The sequence below is a fragment of the Phalangium opilio genome, unplaced genomic scaffold (assembly GCF_054372755.1).
Source record: "Phalangium opilio isolate 3A_F unplaced genomic scaffold, DU_Popi_V2 ptg000246l_1, whole genome shotgun sequence".
NCBI lineage: Eukaryota > Metazoa > Arthropoda > Arachnida > Opiliones > Phalangiidae > Phalangium > Phalangium opilio.
The window spans coordinates 1,059,950-1,080,777 of record NW_028324225.1 but is presented as its reverse complement, the minus strand read 5'-3'; positions in this window follow the sequence as shown (position 1 = coordinate 1,080,777).

The window sequence follows — 20,828 nt, the reverse complement described above, 5'->3', positions numbered from 1 at the left end:
TTAATTAATTTATAAATCATGGTAAAACCGTTACATATATTACACTGTTTGCATATCATTTTGTTCTGCCTCCAACGGGTTTGTGGCGAAAACGATAACGCTTCTGCCTAGGGAGCAGAAGGTTGCAGGTTCGAGTCCTGGCAAGCTCGGTGTTTATTTTTACGGATCTTTTATACATCATAAAAGAAATAATCTTATAAATACAATGTTTGGATAGTTTTTTTTTGTTGTTACAAATACGTGCATGTGGCGTAATGGATAACGCGTTTGCATTCGAGGCAAAACATTGGAGGTTCGAGTCTTGGAAAGCTCGTTGTCAATTTTTGATAAAGATTCTTAGTATATAGAAGGAAAAATTCTTAAATAACAAACTTTCAATAAAATGTGCGCGTGCCGGCGCATGGTTTAGAAACAAGTTGGGAAAACCAAAATATTACCTCTCCGTGTCAAGAAGATTATATAAACTTAAGTATCCAATGAAAACGTTATTATGTTTCTGAGTTGGGGTTTCCCATTTTTGTTGTTGTTTTGAAAAATATATCGCAATGCACGGGCCTTGATAGATATAGGAGGCAATGAATGAAATATATCACAATGCACGGGCCTTGATAGATATAGGAGGCAATGAATGAAATATATCACAATGCACGGGCCTTGATAGATATAGGAGGCAATGAAGGAAATATATCGCATGCACGGGCCTTGGTAGATATAGGAGGCAATGATAATCTCTCTCTTTGCACGAGAGGTTTATCTTTAATATTTAAATGAATATAATTATTTTTAATTATTTTAATCTTCAATAATTAACATTAATAATAGTTAAATCGTTTAAAATAAAGTTATACCTATTATCTTCTCAAACTTTGCTAAATCACCGTCTAAAGCCGTTACCACCTGCTTTTGAGGGTGGGGGAAGGGATCATCTTTGAGTGTCTCGCTAGGGACGAGTAACATTTTCTGGGCGTACTGCATAATTATGAATTATTTCCGGCTATCGCGCTGATAATCGTAGAAACGAGGGGGAAGAGGAACGAGAAAAATCCACACCCGTCTTGAACTAGAATGGCGCGTTTACGTTTCCAGGATAGTTTTTTACTGGCAATCTTCTTTAGTTTCCCCGAATGTTTGGCTAACCGAGCTTTTTGAGACTCGTTTAATTTTACTTTTCCTTGTAATGTATTATGTACACACTCTGATATGGCGTCGATTAATGATTTCTTGGCTTTTTTCAGTAAAATTCGCCTCTGACCACGTTTCGATTTAGCTAAGACAGAGAGCAAATCTTTTTGCGAGTGAACAGCGTAAGTCATTCTTGTAGAATGCCGAATCGTTGGAGAAGCTTTCTAATTTATACCCTGGGGACGAACGCGACACCCGACTCGTGAGGAAATACTCCGGTTCTAACTCGGTGGTTCTCCGGACATCGCTGATTCATATCAAGTAGTAGATAACCGAAGGGGCTACTCGTCGCGTCTCGATAGGCGTCGACAACGAAACGCCAGTTTTCAGGGAACATCTGTCTGGCAATTGTACTCAATTGTTGTTTATCACGAGGCGACTTCATGAGTATGATATAGTGCGCATTCAAAGAAATATCTCGAGAGTCTTTAGATTGGTGAAATAAGTTTTGAGTGATGAAAATTACGCTCAGATTTCTGTGATGACTACCTTTAGTAAATAGGGAACCGATCTGCCCCTTGTTTTCAGACATTAGATCGTCGATTATAAGGAGACAGGGTTTACTATCGTTATATTCAGTTAAATTTGGTAATCTCTCCTTGAAAATAACTTTCCCTTTCAATTTATCAAAAAACGGCTGCCGTTCTCCGTAATACCAATGAATCTCACTAAATTTAGGTGAGAACATTACATCCCGATACTCAATTAGTTTGAGAACCAGTTGAGTCTTACCGGATTGGGATGGACCTGCCAAGATGGCGTTAAATGTATGGTAGAATGGATACATGACCGAATCTCCCTACCGTCAGCGAAAAAATGGCCTAAGTCAAACGGGTAATCGCTTATACAAACCCCTCCGGTACAGGAATTTCTAAACGTTCGATTTTATGACGGTTTAGGTTATTATAAACCATCGTTTTTAAGTAGAGAATTTAATTTCATCTCCCAAGAAGCGTTCATCTAGTTTTGAAAAACTCTATCGAAATCGGTCATTTGTGAAATGAATTTCCCATAGGATTAACCCTATTTTGCGAAGATGTTGTCACCTAAAATCGAACGTTTTGGTTTTAAAAACTTGAATATAAACGGTCGTTTAGAAAAACTTCTAATCTAACTGTTTCGTGGTAGAAAAATTCGCCGCAAACGATCGGTTTTGAGGAAGTATTTGCTAAAATTCATAAACCTGTAGTACCCTTATTTCATAAAGTGTGACAATTATTTATTATCGTGTGATATCTTCTGATTTTTTTAATAGTAATTTTTTCGATTTACAAGCAATATTACAAAGCATATATTCGCAGAATTGTTCATCCAGAAATGTATTCGCGGTAAAGTCTTTTGTAATCTCGGAATAACTCATTTTACTCATAGCTAATGTAAAATTCATTTCCACACGTGTATTCCAGTCACACATTATGCATTCGTGTTTTATTTGAGAGGGATTATCCCACTCACATCCATCACAAGTTTTAGAAATTGTTTCCCTTAACTGGTCTAGCACACGTTTCTGAATTTTCTCGTGAACCCGTTTAGCCTCACCTAGAAACGTTGTAACTTCGTCGTATTTATCCAATAATGATAGCCAGAGTGGTTTTGAAACGGTGAAACCGACTTTCGTAGGGAAGTATTTCCCGTAATTCACACCACTACCTAGACGCATTTCTCGAACACTAACGATCCTAATGCCTTGAAATACGGATAGGTCAACCCGTTTTGTTTGAGATCCCTCGAAAAACCAAGATGACGGGTCAACCGACTCGTTATCCAAGAAGGACGTGATTTCTCTACGCTCTCGGTATAGCTCCTGGAATTCGCCCTCAGTCAAAGTAATTAGTGAACTCCCATCCAAAGAGCCTAGCTGAATTTCACAGTCCGGTGTTATACTGATTCCTTTGCCGATTGAAATAGGAAATACTTTGGCGGTGAACCTTAATATAAATATCATTAAAACATATCCCAATATCGCTAAATAGCTCGCCTATACTTACATCTTGAATCGTTCAATATCGTTGGTACAATGAATACGACTTGAAGCTCACCCTTTTATACCACCGTTTTTGTTCACTTAAGTAATAAGAGTAAGCCTAATCTTTCGAGGGGATAATACACCCTGTTTTGTAACCCATGGCGATGAAATCTTTACTTTCCATAATGAAAATGAGGGATTGAAAATCTCGGAGAAACTGTGGGATCGAGATGAACTGAATAACCGCATTCTCTCTCGTCAATAGCAATGAGAAAGCTGGGTATAAAGGAAAATGAGCCTAAAACCACATGTTAATCTATAGAATACTTCAAAATTGAATCGACCGTCGAGTGTAGCCGCGTTAAAGAGAAACACCTCCCGTCCTATTTCTTAAGCCTAATCATGGGGAAACTAAACGAGCCATCGACGGCACGGTCCATCTAATGAAAGCCTATACCTCGCACGTTAATCTATAGAACCTCAAAATTGAATCGTCCGTCGAGTGTAGCCGCGATAATGTGAAACCTCTCCCGTCCTATCTTAAGCATAAACCCTTTGACGGGAAGAACTAAACGGCTTCTTCCGGCGAATGACGAACAATCAACGGCATAGATTATCCGGTAAAAACCGTCGGGGTGAAAACCCCATAGGATTAACATGGGATTTTTGCACCCCGTTATGTAGAACCCCCACTTTACCATTACTTTTGTCTGTTGATTTTTTGTTCGTGTAAGGCACAAAACAGAAATAGATAATTAAGACATTTTGAAACAATTTAGGTTCTCCAAATGCTGGCCACGTTCATTTTCGTACATGGATATTTGGCTATTGCTGTCTGTTAGGGCTTTCGTTCATATCGTTGTCGTTTACGACTATGTTGCTAACAACAATTACAACTTTAAATCAGCCAACGTTTATCAACAATATTTATGACCTTCTCGAACGGGAGAACTTGAGAATCTCCATGGTGACCTCGCAAACAGAATACACGTATTACCAAGTAATCAACTAATCATATTGAATGCATCGCAAACATACGCCACTAGTTTCTGCAAGCTTAACAAGACACCTAGTTTCCGACCCGTTTGATTTAAACTGTAGCGTTTGAAAGAACGTAAAAAAATATAGGCTATTGATCATTTTATAAGCTCTCTCAACTAAACATAAAAAGCTAACTTAGAAAGCTATAGATCAAAACTCTATGCTAAATGAGTTTTGTGCTAAGCAAAGAGAGTAGCGACAATACCTGGTTGAACTTAAGGCATTGTTTAAAAAGTGACTTCGCACAAAAATAAATACGATGATCATTTACACATAGTAACCAGCCAGAAAATCAGTCGTAAGAATTATAAGCTTTACAATCGTAAATGCGAAGAGCTGAAAATTATAAAAGATGTTTAATAACACATTAAAGTCCTTATCAAGGTTATAAAAGCAATCCCTTTTAAGATAAATCTAATAACGACTAATTTTGACCCACCCTGTAATTTATTTCTGAATTATAAGAAACACCCTGTAAAAATTAAGTAGCATTGTAACTCCAAAGCCATTTCCTTTTAAAATTCCAAGAACTATCCTCGACTTCAAGTGAAGTCATAAGGAATTCCCCTGGCCAATAAAATACCAATAGCCATAGTTTCTTTTTGCTAATGCAGTTTACAGTTCTCTCTGGGGGTTCCTGAGTGACCATTTTTTGTACAAATTTCACCTCTAGTCTTTAACCTTTAAATGAAGTTTTCTAATTTTGTTTTCTAAATTTTATTATTTGTGTAGCTTAGTATGTCGTTAGGATGTATATATTGTTATTGCAACTTGGACTGTAGAGAATATTTTCTATTCTGACCATGGGTTGTAGCCGAAGCTGACCAATCCCTTGCTGAAAACTTATGAGTTTTATTATAGAGTAACAACTTTTGTGTCCGCAAGATACGTATGGTACTTAATTAGTACAGGCCTTATTAGTAAGATTTTATTGAGTGTGCATTCTACAATTTATCATTTGATTAAATTAGCATGCTTATACTAATTACCAGTCTCTTAAGTGTGCCTGCAATTTATTTTATTAGTGTTTTTATTAACAATTTTATTGGCAAACTCCAAATACGTTCCAGACGTTATTAATCCCTTTTTAAAAACCTCTAGACAACTCTGACCATAGTTTAAATTTTAATCTGACCAGTGACAGTTAAGTTAGTCGCCTTTATGACAACCGTTCAACAAGCAAAACCGTTATAGCGTTACATACATTTTTCGGAATCCAGTAACTAAAAAATTTAATTTGTGTTTGAGTCAGAGTATGCTTATCTCCTGGGTTGGAATGTTATGCCCCGCATTTGATAAGAAACACTACCTTCACTTGTCGGATGAAACCATGTTTAGTTTCTTATGGGCGTGTCCAACATCGAAAGCCATTGATCCGCAGCTAAGGAAAACTTACTACAATTTGTAAGTTATGCACGCAACTGTTTTCCGTTGTGGTGTTACTCAGATCATCGAAAAGTACATACCACAAGGTTGATTCCCACTTGTGCAAAAACAAAGCCCGAAAACCTTAGCGCTGTGTCCAAAAAACAGCTTTTACGCAGGCTATCGTAGGCAGTATTTTAGTTCGGTTCACAAATACGACCCAAAACCATAAGTTCATAAGATATTTCCATAATTTAGTCACTGGTTACTGAGACCTTGTCATGAAGGGACGTCGGTGAAACGTCATAGATTATCGTAAAGCGACGCATCGTGAGGCACTGTTAGTGAGATACAAACTCAAAAGTTTACCGCATGCAAAATCAGCATTCGCAACTCCTGATCAAACCCGGTGAGTTCTGACTCTAACTTTACAACATCCAAATGTGGAAATGGCGACTGAAGAGTCCAAAACTAAAAAAATAACTTGAAACGTCGGATAAAAAAAACTTCTCTATTGTGGCGTCAAAAAGAGTGTCATCACTTAACGAATTTTATTGGTTATAAAAATAATTTTACCTCAGCCTCTGCGTAACAAAATAGAACACAAACTCTGTCCGACCGAAACCTGTTTCGGTCCCGTTCAGTAAAAACATTTTTACAACAGAGATTCTTATGCAGTTTTTACTGTCCAGTGGGAAATAAGCCTTATACAGCAAAAGTAATACTATACTGAGCGGCTGAGCCTCCATAGAGATTTTTTCTTGTAACTGCCACGCGGTTAAAGAGATGTACAATCCGTATTGTAAAAGCGTGTCAATAACTATATTTTGAAGAAGTAGTGTTATTATTTTCGGAATAAGTGATTGGACAATGTCAAGTGAGTGTAAGCATGTAACGATTCGGCAGATGCTCAATGATAATGCTGATGCAAATTCTCAATGGTCTGATAATACTATGAAATTCAGGCATGAACTTTAAAACTCTGTTTGATAAGCTTGATATAATCCCCGATTCTACAAAAGGATTTGATTATCACTTTAAAAATCCAATCGAAACTACTTTAAGTAAATCGTTTCGTTCGTTTTTAATTAACACAAAATTAGTATGTCTCGATGACTCAGAGTACTAGATAATACCAAAAACGGATTAATGTAATAAGAACGTCGGATCGTAGTTTTAGCCCCTGGTACCATCCTCGCATAATTGAGAAACTTCGTCTGCTTATAATTTAGCTCCACCCACAAACTTTGTATATAGTGGGAAAAATAGCATTCTTATTTTTATTGTCCTGATTAAATAATTCGTTCGGAAAATGCACCAGTGATAAAAACAAGGCGGGCAAAATGCGATATAACTTCTGAAATATTGGAATTCATTTTGGAAGTTAAGAATATATTTAATTGATGTTACTTTAAATAGTAGTTTCTTTAAGTATGTGGTTTTTGTTGCTTTTCATTCTGAATGAAGTATGCGAGGATGGTACCAGAGGCTGAAGCTCTAATCCGACGTTCTTATTACATTAATCCTTTTTTGCGTGGACGAATATTAACTGACTTTCGTTACAATACCTGTAGTAGGTATTTTTTGGATGATCTAAGCAGGTTTTAGATTCAGGGAAAATGTGCTGTCACGATGTCAGATACAAAGAAAAATTCGTTTTAGTTAATAAACACGTTATTTTGTTTTACAGGTTGAGAAACTATTACGAAGCTGGTATTATGGATTTTCGGGAAAGAAACGATATGGTCAAAGAAGGCGTCAAGTGCATTCAGAAAATGAAGATAGAATTTAAATCCCAGCCTGTTAGCAAACTTGCAATTGCCAACTTGAAACTCCCCTTTTGTGTCTTTTTGCTTGGAACAGGGTTATCTAGGTTTGTTTTTGTCATCAGTTCCATCAGTAATATGAAATAAAATTTATGTAGGCCTATATAAAAATTGTGTGCATATTCCGTAAGATTGAAAAGAGTCCAGGACAAAAATATATATAAATTGTGGTCCCATGTAGGGAAAATCGCACTAAATGATATACAGCCGGTAATATAATGCCTAAGTAAGTGGGTTCTATGGGCGATTTTAATAAAAATGTTCTAAGAATATTTTCCTAAGTTACACCGCTTTTAAGTTATGATTGTAGTGATTAACGGAGAACCCCTTAAAAATAAGAAACTGCTAGTTTAAATAAGGCATCATCAGTTAAGCATTTCAATCATAACTGGTTTAAGGTGGCCTTAGAGTAAAATGCCATAGGACATTTTTGACTCAAAAATCGTCCATTGAACCAATTTTACTTCGGTAATACCATCCTTTCTTGGAATATCCAGTACAATTAGTGAATACAACAGAATTGTAAAATTTGTAGGCTTTCACATCTAATTTGAAATTATAAACGCTTACCTAATAGCAAAGGTATAAAGAAACTACTGAAAAAAAAGGAAATGGGTTGGATAAAATATTTCCGTAGTTTCCATTGCTATGTCTAAAAATCAGAGTCTCAATTTGATTCTAGATTGTTTGGTTCACCAAATTTGTGACGTCGTCTTTTTCCTATCTCCATTCAAGATGTTAACATTTTTGGGTATTGTTGCTTATAGAGTTTGAATTGCAAACCATGTAAATGTTTGTCAGCGTACGATATTTTTCTTCGTATACCACGGGGCGGTAGCCGCATAAATAGTGTTATCGTTATCTTGCAGGCGACGTGAATCACACGTCGTTTGATCTGTTATTATCTATTTGCATTTGATGGATCCTATGATTTGAAATTGATTATGTTACTTGAGGTTAATATGTTGGTTAATTATTCGCTCAATGCATAATATCCACAAATATGTAGAGTAAATTAGAAATAAAAAACCGAAAATTTGACTTCTCTTAAATAATCTTCCCATTTCTTGGGATTTGAGGTCTAAATGGATCCCATTATAGCTTTCCTAGTTGTTTTCCTTTATTATGAAAAACCATTCGTCTTTTTTATTTAATAAAAACTGTCTTTATAGACAAAGACGGAAAAAGTAAATGATAAGTGCACAAATTTAATTGCTTGAAGTACAGATATTCAAAATTTCATTTCTGAAGACACGATCATATAACATCAATTATTAGAAAACATTTCTTAGTATTTTTCACCAATAAGAAAGTTTCTATTGCCTTCATCGAGTGAAGTCGCTCTGTTTTATTGCTCCACTAAGCCTTAACCCGCGGTTCCCTAGTTTTACCGCTGCAGATCGTATGACAAAGGCCTAAGCCTCGGCCTAGTTGAAGGTTCTTATTTTTATATTTTTAGTTTACCTTTAAACTTAAATATAGATCTAATTTAATCTTAACTTTTATTTGACGAATTTTATGCTTAAATTTACGGTTACAAAGTGTGCATTTCGATATGGACGATTGCAGTTTATTAAACAGACAATAATCATGAGCGGCTAAATGTGCGCCTGTTTTTTTTATTATCAAGGTTTATGAACTGAATAAATTTCCCCCTTTTCCAAAATGTTACTAAATTTTGTATGTTTTTTCCTCAAAATATTGGTGTTTTTCCAAATTATTTCAAATTAGCTTGTTTATTGTCACGCTTTTCCACAATATTGTTTTTACGTCATTTCTACCCTACAAAGAGACGCACTTTAGTAACTCGTCAATAATCCGGTACCCCGAATTCCTGATCCATATGCACGAGACAAAAATTCTGCCTAACTACTGGTTGCAATTTTAATCGTAGAGATGAGAAATACAGTCGGACACCCATGGTAATTTTAACTCTTGTGTTAAAATTAAGGCCTCAGTAGTGGAGAGATTCTTTCTGCGTGAAACTTGTAGAGATAATCTGAACAAATCAAAGGCTTAGTACAAAAAGTTAAAGACCTCCATTTCTGAGGAATTACATACTCTTCGCAAAGAAACAAAGGACGACATTGCTAATATTCTAAAAGAATTTAAACTAGCCGCCACTTCAAAAGAAGTATCAAACCAACTATCTGCTCTGAGCGATAGTTATACTACCATGTACAATATCTTAGAAGAAAACCCAGAGATAATGAAACTTAACATCCTTGACGAATTTAAAAGGAAATTTGAGATTGAGCAATGAGCTACTTTAGAAAGCTTTACAATTCTTGAAATGAAATTAGACCATCACTCTCCAGATCTGGAAAACATAGCCGATATTGTGTAGTAAATAACACGGAAACAGCGCCACAACCCTTTGAAAAATCTTACGGCCAAGTGTTATTGATCAATCCACCAAGCTTCTCAAAAATTACAACGATACCGCTCTTTAGAAAGGTGACTAACAACAAAGATGGTGCTAATATCCCTTACTCTTCTGAGTGACATTGACGCAATCTTTGAATGGGGTTTGCTTAATTTGCTTAATTTAAATATTAAAAAGTGTTCTTTCATAATTTTTACGAGGCGTCGCAATGTGCTAAATTATGATTATAAGATTGATGATATTTCTTTGCCTCGTGTTTTCAAGTGTAAATTGCTTGGTATAATATTCTCAAGTGACATTAAGTGGTCTAACCATGTTATTTATATAAATGCTAAGGCCCGTCGCGTAGCTGGTTTGATTCGTAGAACGTTTGGACGTTCGAAAGCGCCGCTTATATCTTTTAATGCTCTGGTTATTCCATTGCTACAATATGGTGTCACCTTATTTAAAGAAAGATAGAGATTCTATCGAGAGGGTTTTGCGTTATTTCACAACCTTTTACCTTCGTCAACCTTATATAAATTTTCCCACGAATCGCAATCGTGTAAGATTGGATTATAGTGCTCGTCTAAAACAATTGTATTTTTGCCAATGTATTTGTTAAGTCAAAAAGCTGGTTTAATTTTTTTGTTTAGAATCATTAACGGATGCTATAATTTTCCCCTTTTAGACTATATTAGTATTAACGAGAGGCATGAATGCTTAACTTTTTATATTTCTAAATGTAGATGTGATGCTTTTTTAAACTCTTTTTTTAATCGTGTTATTAGGCAATGGAATGCGCTTCCTTTTAACATTAGATGTTCTATGACAATTTATACTTTTAAAAATGACCTTGATTGTTATCTCAAACAAAAGCGATACCAAGTTTAAAAATTGTTCATTTTGTTTTAATTTATTCTAATTTAATTTTTGTATGTCTGTCTTGGCAACCAGTGCGATAATGGGACTTGTCCTTAATCTGGTTGCCTTCAGTGGAATTTATTTTTTTTACTGAAAAATAAACATTATTATTAATAAAGATGACTTGTCCAATGTTATAGAGGTAGCGAAATATATTGATAAAGTTATTTCTTGCGCTGGTAAATTGAACGATGATAATGGGGATTTGTTAACGTCATTGCAAATGCATAAACACACGACAACGTGTAGGAAGAAGGTTAATACTAGTTCAGTTTGTCGTTTTGGAATTCCATATCCTCCCATGCCTAGAACTATTATTTATGATCCGGGTAGTCATGACGATGAACTTAAGTGTAAGAACAATTCCATTAAATTGCGTGAGCTTTTTCAATTAAAAGAAAAAGAATTATGGGTAGATAGTTTTGAGGAGTTGTTGGAAAAATTGCGATTAACTGAAGATGAATATTAAAGCCATTACGTATGACCTTAAAAGGAAAGTGGTTTTATTGAAAAGACACCAGAGAGTATATACTGCCGTATACGCCAGTAAATATACGCCAGTTCGCTGACGTATATTCACTGGCGTATACGGCAGTGGGTGTGGCGGATGGGAGGGGGGTTCATTACTCCCACTCTTTTTATTCTTCTCTCTAGGCGGTGGCAGTTTGCAGGCAGGGGAGGGGCGCATTGCTATGGGGGGGTGAAATTGATAACGTCACGTATCACGTGATGGTGTTGGCGGGAATTTTGAACTTATTTTATAGTGTATTTGTAGGACGTCACGTAATTTATTGGTGTTGAAGGCGCACAGTGTCCATAGTGGTATTATTTCGGTGTATTTTTAGGATATTGTGTCTATTTAAGATATAATTTACGGGTAATTCTATAGTTTCATTAGGCCCTTGCTACACCCAACCTTCCCGTAATGTTATTCTTTGTTTGATTTTGAGGTCTCTCCATGTATGCTTATGTTATACCAAACAACCAGTTTTAATTGAGATAAGGTTTACTTAGTTTATTGAAAATTAAGCTACGACGCGCTTCTAGGTGTACTCCCTTTGTGTTTTGGTTGTCAAGTTACAGGGTTAAAACAATAATACAATTTAATATCATAAAAGGGGAATTACGACATTTTTTACTCTAATCGGTAGCCGATAATTAGTTAAAATGAACAAATATTACTAAAAAAACTCAGAACCTAAGAATTACACTAGTTTTGATACTATTAGGGAGAATAAGTACGATACTAAGTGACTAAAATACAAAAGCTTATGGTACTGTAGATCCTGAAAAATATAGGTTTAGGCTATTGTAAGCTTATTCTATGGTAGATCGTGGTAGGTTTATGCTAGGCTTATTCTATGGTAGATCGTGAAAGATATGCTTATGCTAGGTTATTCCATGGTAGATTTTGGGTAGGTTTATGTTGTATTAGATCTTGAAAGATAGGTTTATGCTAGGTTTATTCTTAGTAAATGCTGAAAAATATCGTCTTATGCTGGGTTATTCTATGGTAGATCCTGAAAAAGATAGGCTTATGCTAAGTTATTCTATGTTAGATCCTGAATGATTGATCTATGCTAGGTTATTCTACGGTAGGTCCTGAAACACAGGTTTATGCTAGGTTATTTTAGTTTTATAGGCGGAAGAATCAGAGGTTGTATTAGGTTTAGAACATTGAATTTTGTTTTCGACTGAAAAACCGGTTTTCCCACTGTTAGGAGCAAAAAGCAATATTATCAATCCCTCAAAAAACCAAAAATTAAAACGATTAAATTTTGTAGAATAATAAAATCAATAGGTGAAATCATTATGAGAAATTGAATGGTTTAATTGGGCATTGCTCTTATTTTACAGTATGATCTTACTTGACCTACGATGTAATATTGTGCCTGTCTACAACGACATAGGAGTTAAATAAACGCTTTGGTCCCATTGAACCGAATTCCCATTCGACAAAACGGTTTTTTTAGTGGTGTCCCATTCGACCAAACGTAGCTAGAAGGTGCGATTTTATTTATAATATAGTCTCATTGGACCGAAATTCTATTGAACTGGAAGAAGACATACTGTGTGGTTTTGCATTAAATATAGTTTTAATTTCACAACTTATTTTTGTTGAAATAAATGTGAGTTGAAATTGTATTATTGCACTTATTTTAACTACGTTTAACTTACGGCGAACCTCACCTAACCTAACCTAACCTGACCTGACCTGACCAAACCTGACCTGACCAAACCTAACCTGACCTGACCAAACCTAACCTGACCTGACCAAACCTAACCTGACCTGACCAAACCTAACCTGACCTGACCAAACCTAACCTAACCTTTTCTAAACCAACCAACCCAAACCTAACCTAATCTTTTCTAAACCATCAAAAGCAAACCTAACCTAACCTTTTCTAAACCAACAAAAGCAAACCTAACCTAACCTAACCTTTTCTAAACCAACCCAACCAAACCTAACCTCTTCTAATCTAGTCTAAACAAACCAAACCAAACCTAACGTAACCTTTTATAAACAAACCAAACCAAACCTAACCAAACCGAACCTAACATAACCTACCCAAAACCAAAATATTAAAATTTTAATTTAAAACTACCATTAAGGCCATACTTTATTTTAAGCTCAATTTGTTTATTAATTCTAAATAACTCTTCCCTTGAAAGGAATGAAAGTGAGCGTTTTAATTAGTATCACGAAACATTTACTTTTAATATGATTAACATTCCTTTCGGAGATTCGAACCAACAACCCATCGCTTCGCAGTCCAACACCATATCCACTACACCACCGAATAGCTGACGGCTACAGTGTTTCAAGTTATATTGATGTATTTTTTACGGGCATATTCGGGCGATCGGGATTTCGGTCCATCGGGAATATAGCCATTGGGCTGGAAATCTAAAATCATTGCGGGATATTCGGTCGAATTGGATTTTGGTCCATTGGGAATTCGGTTGAAAGGGAAAATATCAAATAGCCCAGTGTAATTTTTATGAGCGGGCGATCACAGCAGCTATATTGTTTTAGATACATTTCTCATCCCCAAGATAGCCATTAACAGTCTGGGAAAAAGCACCCTTCCTCTGGTCCAAAACCAGTTTATTAATTGCTTGGACTAGTTATTTAATTTAAAAAGCGGGGGTTACGGATCCTCGGAACCAGTTTATTATTTGCAAATCTATAGGAGAACAAAGTCGGGGACCAGTCCGGAGACCAGTTAATTATTTCGGGGACTAGGAGCGTCACTGGTCCCATTCAGGCCATAAAACCTCTTTAGAGATAGAGCCAAATCAGTCAACCCCGTGAGTTTTAGAGAATATAGTCGTATGCTGTCTGCTTTAAATAGGAAATGCCGAGTTTCCAAGGGTGGGAAATAAGGGAGTTTTTAGAGTGGCCTCGTCACTAGTCAGAGTCGTCACCATTTACTCCCAGGGGCCCAGTCGTCCGCTAGTTTGAGGATGAGAGAAATTGCGTTGCAGCTTGACTCTGCTGAGGTATAAAATATGGCTTGTTAATTTTTTCTATCTTGAAGGTCACAAAGAACACAGATCTTCCCATTCCAAAGACTAGACACAACGGGACGCACTTCAATGTAATAAGATTACGAGAGTAATTTAAGTTTAAGTGAAATACAAAAGCATAAACCTAATTATTTAAGTTCTTTATCCGCTAATCGTTAGACGATCAAACCCGCGTCTTTCTTTCGAGTTCTAAAAAGTAGAATCTGAATATCGATTTTCGAACCTAATGCAGACGACGTAAATGAGACTCGACTGAGAAAACCTTTAGCAGTCTAGGAAATAAGGATATTTTTTAAACTAGTCCTTGGGACCAGTGACCCCTTTAAAGTCCGAAATAATAAACTGGTCTCCGCCTTTGTTCTCCTATAGATTTGCAATTAATAAACTGGTCCCGAGGACCAGTAGCCCCCACTTCTTGAATTAAAAAATAGTCCAAGCAATTAATACACTGGTTTTGGACCACAGAGGGGAGTGTGCTATTTCCCAGACTGACCTTTGGGGATTGCTTCTTTAAAATCACGGGCGCTGATTCACGGGTAGATCGCTTCACCAAAATTAAAATGCATGTTTCGGATAGAAAACTTTAATTATTTTTTAATACCAAAGTAATGGACTTTTTTAATACTATAAATAGTAGGTCTGTGCGAGCGCTCGATAAGCAAATTTTGAAAGGTTCGACAAGTTTTCGAGCCACGGTAAAAAAGCTCAAAACCAAGGCCTGAGGTTATCGAGGTTCAGTCAGTGGGCGGTGAGACTCTAAATAAGGTTAAAGGTCAGGATTTACAATCTAATACAATCTGCTGAATGTTGAGACGCTGCAGTTACGCGTGAAATATGAATTTATTCTGATTTTTAATGGTAAGGTTCGTATCCTTTTTGTAAGCCCACATTAGATTGAAGTAACTTTTACTTCCACTTTTGACGAATAGCTAAAATAATATTTTATTGGAAAAGTTGGCGACAATCGAGATAATTAGCAATAATTTGGAAAAGGTAGCGATATTTAGGGGTAAAAACATAGCCAATTTAGTAAAATTGCGTTTTTTTCTTTCCAAAGTACAGTAATTGAAAGTATAAAGGAATAGCATTCCAAATAAAGATCTAAAATTGAAAGTCGTTAAGACTTGCCATAGAAATTTGAGGCTCGATAAAAGCTCAAAACCAGATTTTGAACATACAGAAACTCGAAAATCGAAATGTGAAAGGCTCCAGGCTCGGCTCGAACCCAAAAATCAAGGTTAGCACTGTCCCAATAAATAGCTCTTAAAAAATCGGAAAAATTTCAAGGCACCATATATCAACATAAGGAATCAGAATAAAAATAACGTCTCTTTAAGTTTTCATTCAGAGCATCTTAAAATTCCCTATAAAATGTATAGAAATGGATGGATTGGGTTGAAGTGTACGATAGTGAACAAGATGTGCCCGGCTGAGAACAGGTTTTACTTTTGCACGGCAACTGTCGAATTACTATTATTACTACCAAAAAATGGCCCAGGGATGGACTCATAATAGTAGCCACATCGTCCCGAACTTAAAAGGCGTATAGAAAATTTACGTGAATATCCGTATCTATGCTAAAACGATTACCCGTAATTCTAACGTCAATTTATTTACTTCTATTATTATTCTAATAGTGCAACACAAATATAGAAGTGAGCGAGTAGCCCCTCGTTGCGAATTCTTTAACAGCGCAATCATTCAATAAATTTACTTAAGTTATATTTTTAAACTTTTTCCTTATTATCTTAAGATGATTTTCGTCCCTAAACATCTATAATTAAAATAAAACGTAAAAAAAATTATTTTCTCGTGCGGAATCGAACTTCCGACCCATGGTTCTGCCGTGCAAAACTCAATATATTTAACCGATATACCACGCGGCCAGTATTCAAGCCTCGCCAACATTATTAATACACACCTGAGCGCGCTCCCCCGAGAATTTTTTCGGTACCTTTTAATTCGACGAATGCCTTAGTTTTTTATCAAATTTTAAAAACAGTAATGTTAAAACAGAACATTAAATTTTATTACTTAAAGTGATTCAGATTTTTTTAAAACATTTTAAAACTAGTAATAATGTTGTGCCACATTAAACAATAATATTCCTATTTTTAAAATGTGAACAATTTTATTTCTATTTTTAAATTATGACTCTATTTTATTCATATTTTTAAAATGACTCTATTTTATTCCTATTTTTAAAATATGACTCCATTTTATTCCTATTTTTAAAATATGGCAATATTTTTTTATATTTTTACAATGTGGCACTATTTTATTCATATTTTTAAAATGTGGCACTATTTTATTTATACTTTTAAAAATGTGGCACTATTTTATTTATACTTTTAAAATGTGGCACTATTTTATTTATACTTTTAAAATGTGGCACTATTTTATTTATACTTTTAAAATGAGGCACTATTTTATTTATGTTTTTAAAATGTTGCTGCACAATTTTATTTATATTGTTAAAATGTGGCACTATTTTATTTATATTTTTAAAATGTGAAACTATTTTAGTACTATTTTTAAATTAAGACGCTAATTCATTTATATTTTTAATATGCGACGCTATTTTATTTACATTTTTAAAATATGACTCATTTTATTCCTATTTAGAAGTGCAAACAATTCAATAAGATTCTAATAATCGTGATATTCAATCATCTAAGCTTATTCCTCAATCTCAAAGCGGAGCCTCCGAAATGAACTAGGCCCATGCATGTCAAATTTTATGTGGGGAATTATCCAGTTTGTTAAGGAAAATATTTTCACCATATATGTGAACGAGATGGCGCTTATATTACCGTTGTGACAGGGGTCTTCCTTAAATTATCGTTTTTATTTTAGGGGTCAGTCACAAAATTTTTATGATAGAGAAAAGTTTCATCCTAAAATTAACGTAAATGTTTTTAGGGCTATTCACTTTTTATTGAATCTTTCGGTTAGATTGTATTGATGACAACAAAATAAATTATTTAAATTAAAATAATTCAGTAAGAGTAATAGAAACTTATACTTGCAATCCGCGACCTTGTCCCAATTACTTAAGCAGTCGACAGGGTCACGGGGTTGAAATTTGTTTATTTTACGGTAATATAAGCGCCCCCAAGCGTAAAACCACGGCGAACTAAATTGGTTAAAAAAATATTCTCGCTTCGCGACACGCATGGGTCTAGTTCATTTCGGAGGCTCCGCTCAAAGTTTTGATGGTTTTCAATATTCGCGGGGATTTTTGAGATTTGAGGTTTTGAAAAGCGACATCTATGCGTGGTGCCCAAACACACCTTGACTGCCTTCCCTGAGAAAGCGCGCTTAGGCCTGTATTATTAATAAATTTATTTTTGTTAAAACTTAAAAAAAACATTTCCTCGTGTGGAATCGAACTGCGACCCATGGTTCTGCCGCGCAAAAGGTAACTGCTCTAACCACCATACCACGAGCTAGCCTAGTTGTTCAATCTGTTTTCAAGTTATATTTTTTTATAAAGCTCGCGCATGCGTATCAGATTCTTGGTCACACCATGACTTCAGCCGGTATTCAACTGGGGAATTTTTCATCGTTTCCCTCTCGTGGGCCCGTATATTTCAATTGACACCCGAGCGTGCTCGACGGGATTTAAGTCATCTATTTATAAAAAATATATCTTTTAACGCCATCAATAGATGGCGTGCAAAAGTAAACACCACTCAAGATAGAAAATTACCAACTTAAAATGAAAACTATTTATAATATATAGTTCAGCTAGCTAATTGGACCAAGTCATCTTGCGACTTATTGCCACTTATCTAACGCCTTTACAATGCATAGAGGGGTGGTGGCTAGCCCCTATGCCACAGCTAACCGACAGCGCCCTATACTAACTATTACCGTTAACCTCTGCAAGTTTTGATGGAAAAGAGAAACCGGGTTAGACCGCGGAGGAAAACTCCTTTAGCAAGCGGGGAGAGAACTTGCAAACTCTACGCAGAAGGATTTCTTCCCAGATTTTTCACCCGGTGCCACAGTCCGGGATCGAACCCGGGATCCTCTTGCAGCGAGGCGAAAGCGCTAACCGCTACGCCACCCCACTTATCTGTGCAAAGTCTTGATAAGATGGGGCTTACCCCCAAAACGCTCTTACCTACCACAAAAGGGAAAGAACCTGGCGACTTAAAAGCAAGGTTTTACTCTAGTTTTAAGGTTTTATAAAAAGGAAACGACATATTGTAAAATAATTCAGTTGAAAATAAAGACTCTTAGCAAGTAGCACGAGATTCTGTTTTTCCTTGATACAGAATAGAAAATAAGAACATAAAACTGATGGAACTGAAAATCTAACCGGCGACGATTTTTTAATAGTCCCTTTTAAATAGGGTTTTGCGAGCCTTGAAATTTTGGTTTCGAGTCGTGTCTCCAGTATTGAAAATTTCCGTTATCGAGTACCGAGCCTAGTCTCGAGTACTCGAATCGAGACCCGGTAGTAGTTTGAAAATTTTTTTCGAATATTTATCGAGCAATTGAACTTGGATTTTCTAGTATATCCACACTTTCTGTTATTTATCGCTCCCATAATAGACATTAATTGTAATTTTGATCATCGACAACTACTTCAAACAATTCCCAGACGGTATTAGTCTTCTTCCCTTTAAATTTAACAAACTTAATTTTTCGTTAATATCTTCTTTGGAATCTCATTGCTCACCGAAGTCACATCTAGCCATTGTTATACTTCGCGCAAGTCGTAAACGAAAATTCCTAAGCTGAATTTAAAAAAAAAGACAAATAAATTAATAAAATGTAATCAAAAATAATAATAACTGTATTTCATTACTTATACTTACACTATTGAACCAGCCAAGAGCTACTACCATACAACATTACACTGGCATTATGATCTACTAAACTACCCAACCCAAATGAGCACTAACTTGCGTCTGTTAAACAATAAGCGTGACTTTCTAGTTGATTTTATAGCTACTACATCCCATTTTCGAAGTTAAAGGTCTTCCAAATGCAGGTTCTAGTATTTATCGAGCCTTGGTTTGATACTCAAAACTTTTCGAGTACACCACTACTTTTTAAAAGTTAGAATTTGTAGCGCAAAACATGAATTTATGTAGGAGCGAACCAAAGCTAAAACGTAAAAATTACCCACAAATGCATTCTAATATAGAACGGTGATTAATATCTCAAGCAAGCAGTATTTATTTTCAACTTACTTTAATGCCACGTCGTCCATAGTAACAGGTTGATCCGAAGTTATCGCGCCTCCACATCAAAAGTTTGGTATTGGGGTATGATTTCAGGTCCGAAATGCCGTTTATCAAGTACTTATTTGCGGGCATGAAGTTGGTTTTTACACCACAGCAGAAAATTGTTGATAAAAAGAAGAAAGACAAACAAATATACAGTTTTGTGGTACGAGCCGATATTAGGAAGTTCGTAGTGTTGAATTCAGGAAAATCTAAATTTTTTATAGAGAAGATTCAAATTAAAACGTTTATTCATATGCCATTGACATTTAACGTAAATCTGGTTTGGACGCCCATATCCTACGACCAGTACCAGATAGTTTGTCGATATTGTAGAACAATTTTAACAATGGAGGGGACCAGTGTTAAAACCTAAACATTTTAAGCGTTGAATCAATAATGTCGATATGCACATCATTGTTATAGGATATGGTCCGTCGGCAATGTTTTTATGGGGGGGGCTGATACTCTGGGTCTATACTATAATTAAGCTAGGCTTCAAAACGCTCACCACACGCAAAAGTTTTGTTAAATATTTAACGGAATATAGGCGATAAATGTAAAACCCTAGTTTCAAATCAATATCCAACTAATCATAAGAGATTAAAATTTTTAACTTGCATTTTAGTGTAAACGAGCCCAGAATTTCCGGATATTTCAGGAGGATCAAAAGAATGAAGTTTTTAGTTTGGTGACCGGAGTTTTCAAGCCTGATGACAACGGTTAGCACACACAAGTGTAATGTCCAAATAACTGATACAAAACATGCCAACAGGTTAATCTAGAAACAAATGAAAAATATATTTGTTTCAGGGTTTACAACCGTTAATACTTGCATATGTCTATAGTAACATAAATGTTCTACAAACAAAGAATTTTATATTTCCCGCTAAAGAGTAGATTTCCCCGCCATCTACGTGTTGTTGTGAAAATAAAACATCCAATGGCGCATGTCAATCATGGACAAAATTATACTGTTTTATTTCGTCTATGTGTCAATGGACGGAGCTTTACATTTCCCCACTCGGTTTATATTCCACTCTAGTTCAACGAACTGTACTTTTTGTTTTATATCTATATACTTTTGATCGTACCTCTCCAAGTCGAAGAAAGAAAAACATAAAGTGTAACAAGTTGGGAAACCAAAAAAACCTCATACGGTTCAAAATACCAGCTGATTCCCCCTTGACCACATTATTTGAATTTAAAGAGAATAATTACGAAGATGTTCCCTATATATCCAAATATCCTGTATCAAAGCATGCTAAAAATATAAGTTTAAATTACACTAATAATTACGTGGAAATCGAAATTGATAATGTTGGAGATAGTTTAAAAAAAATTTGATTACAAGTACATTCCTAAGGCCGCCATTAAACGTAAAACAA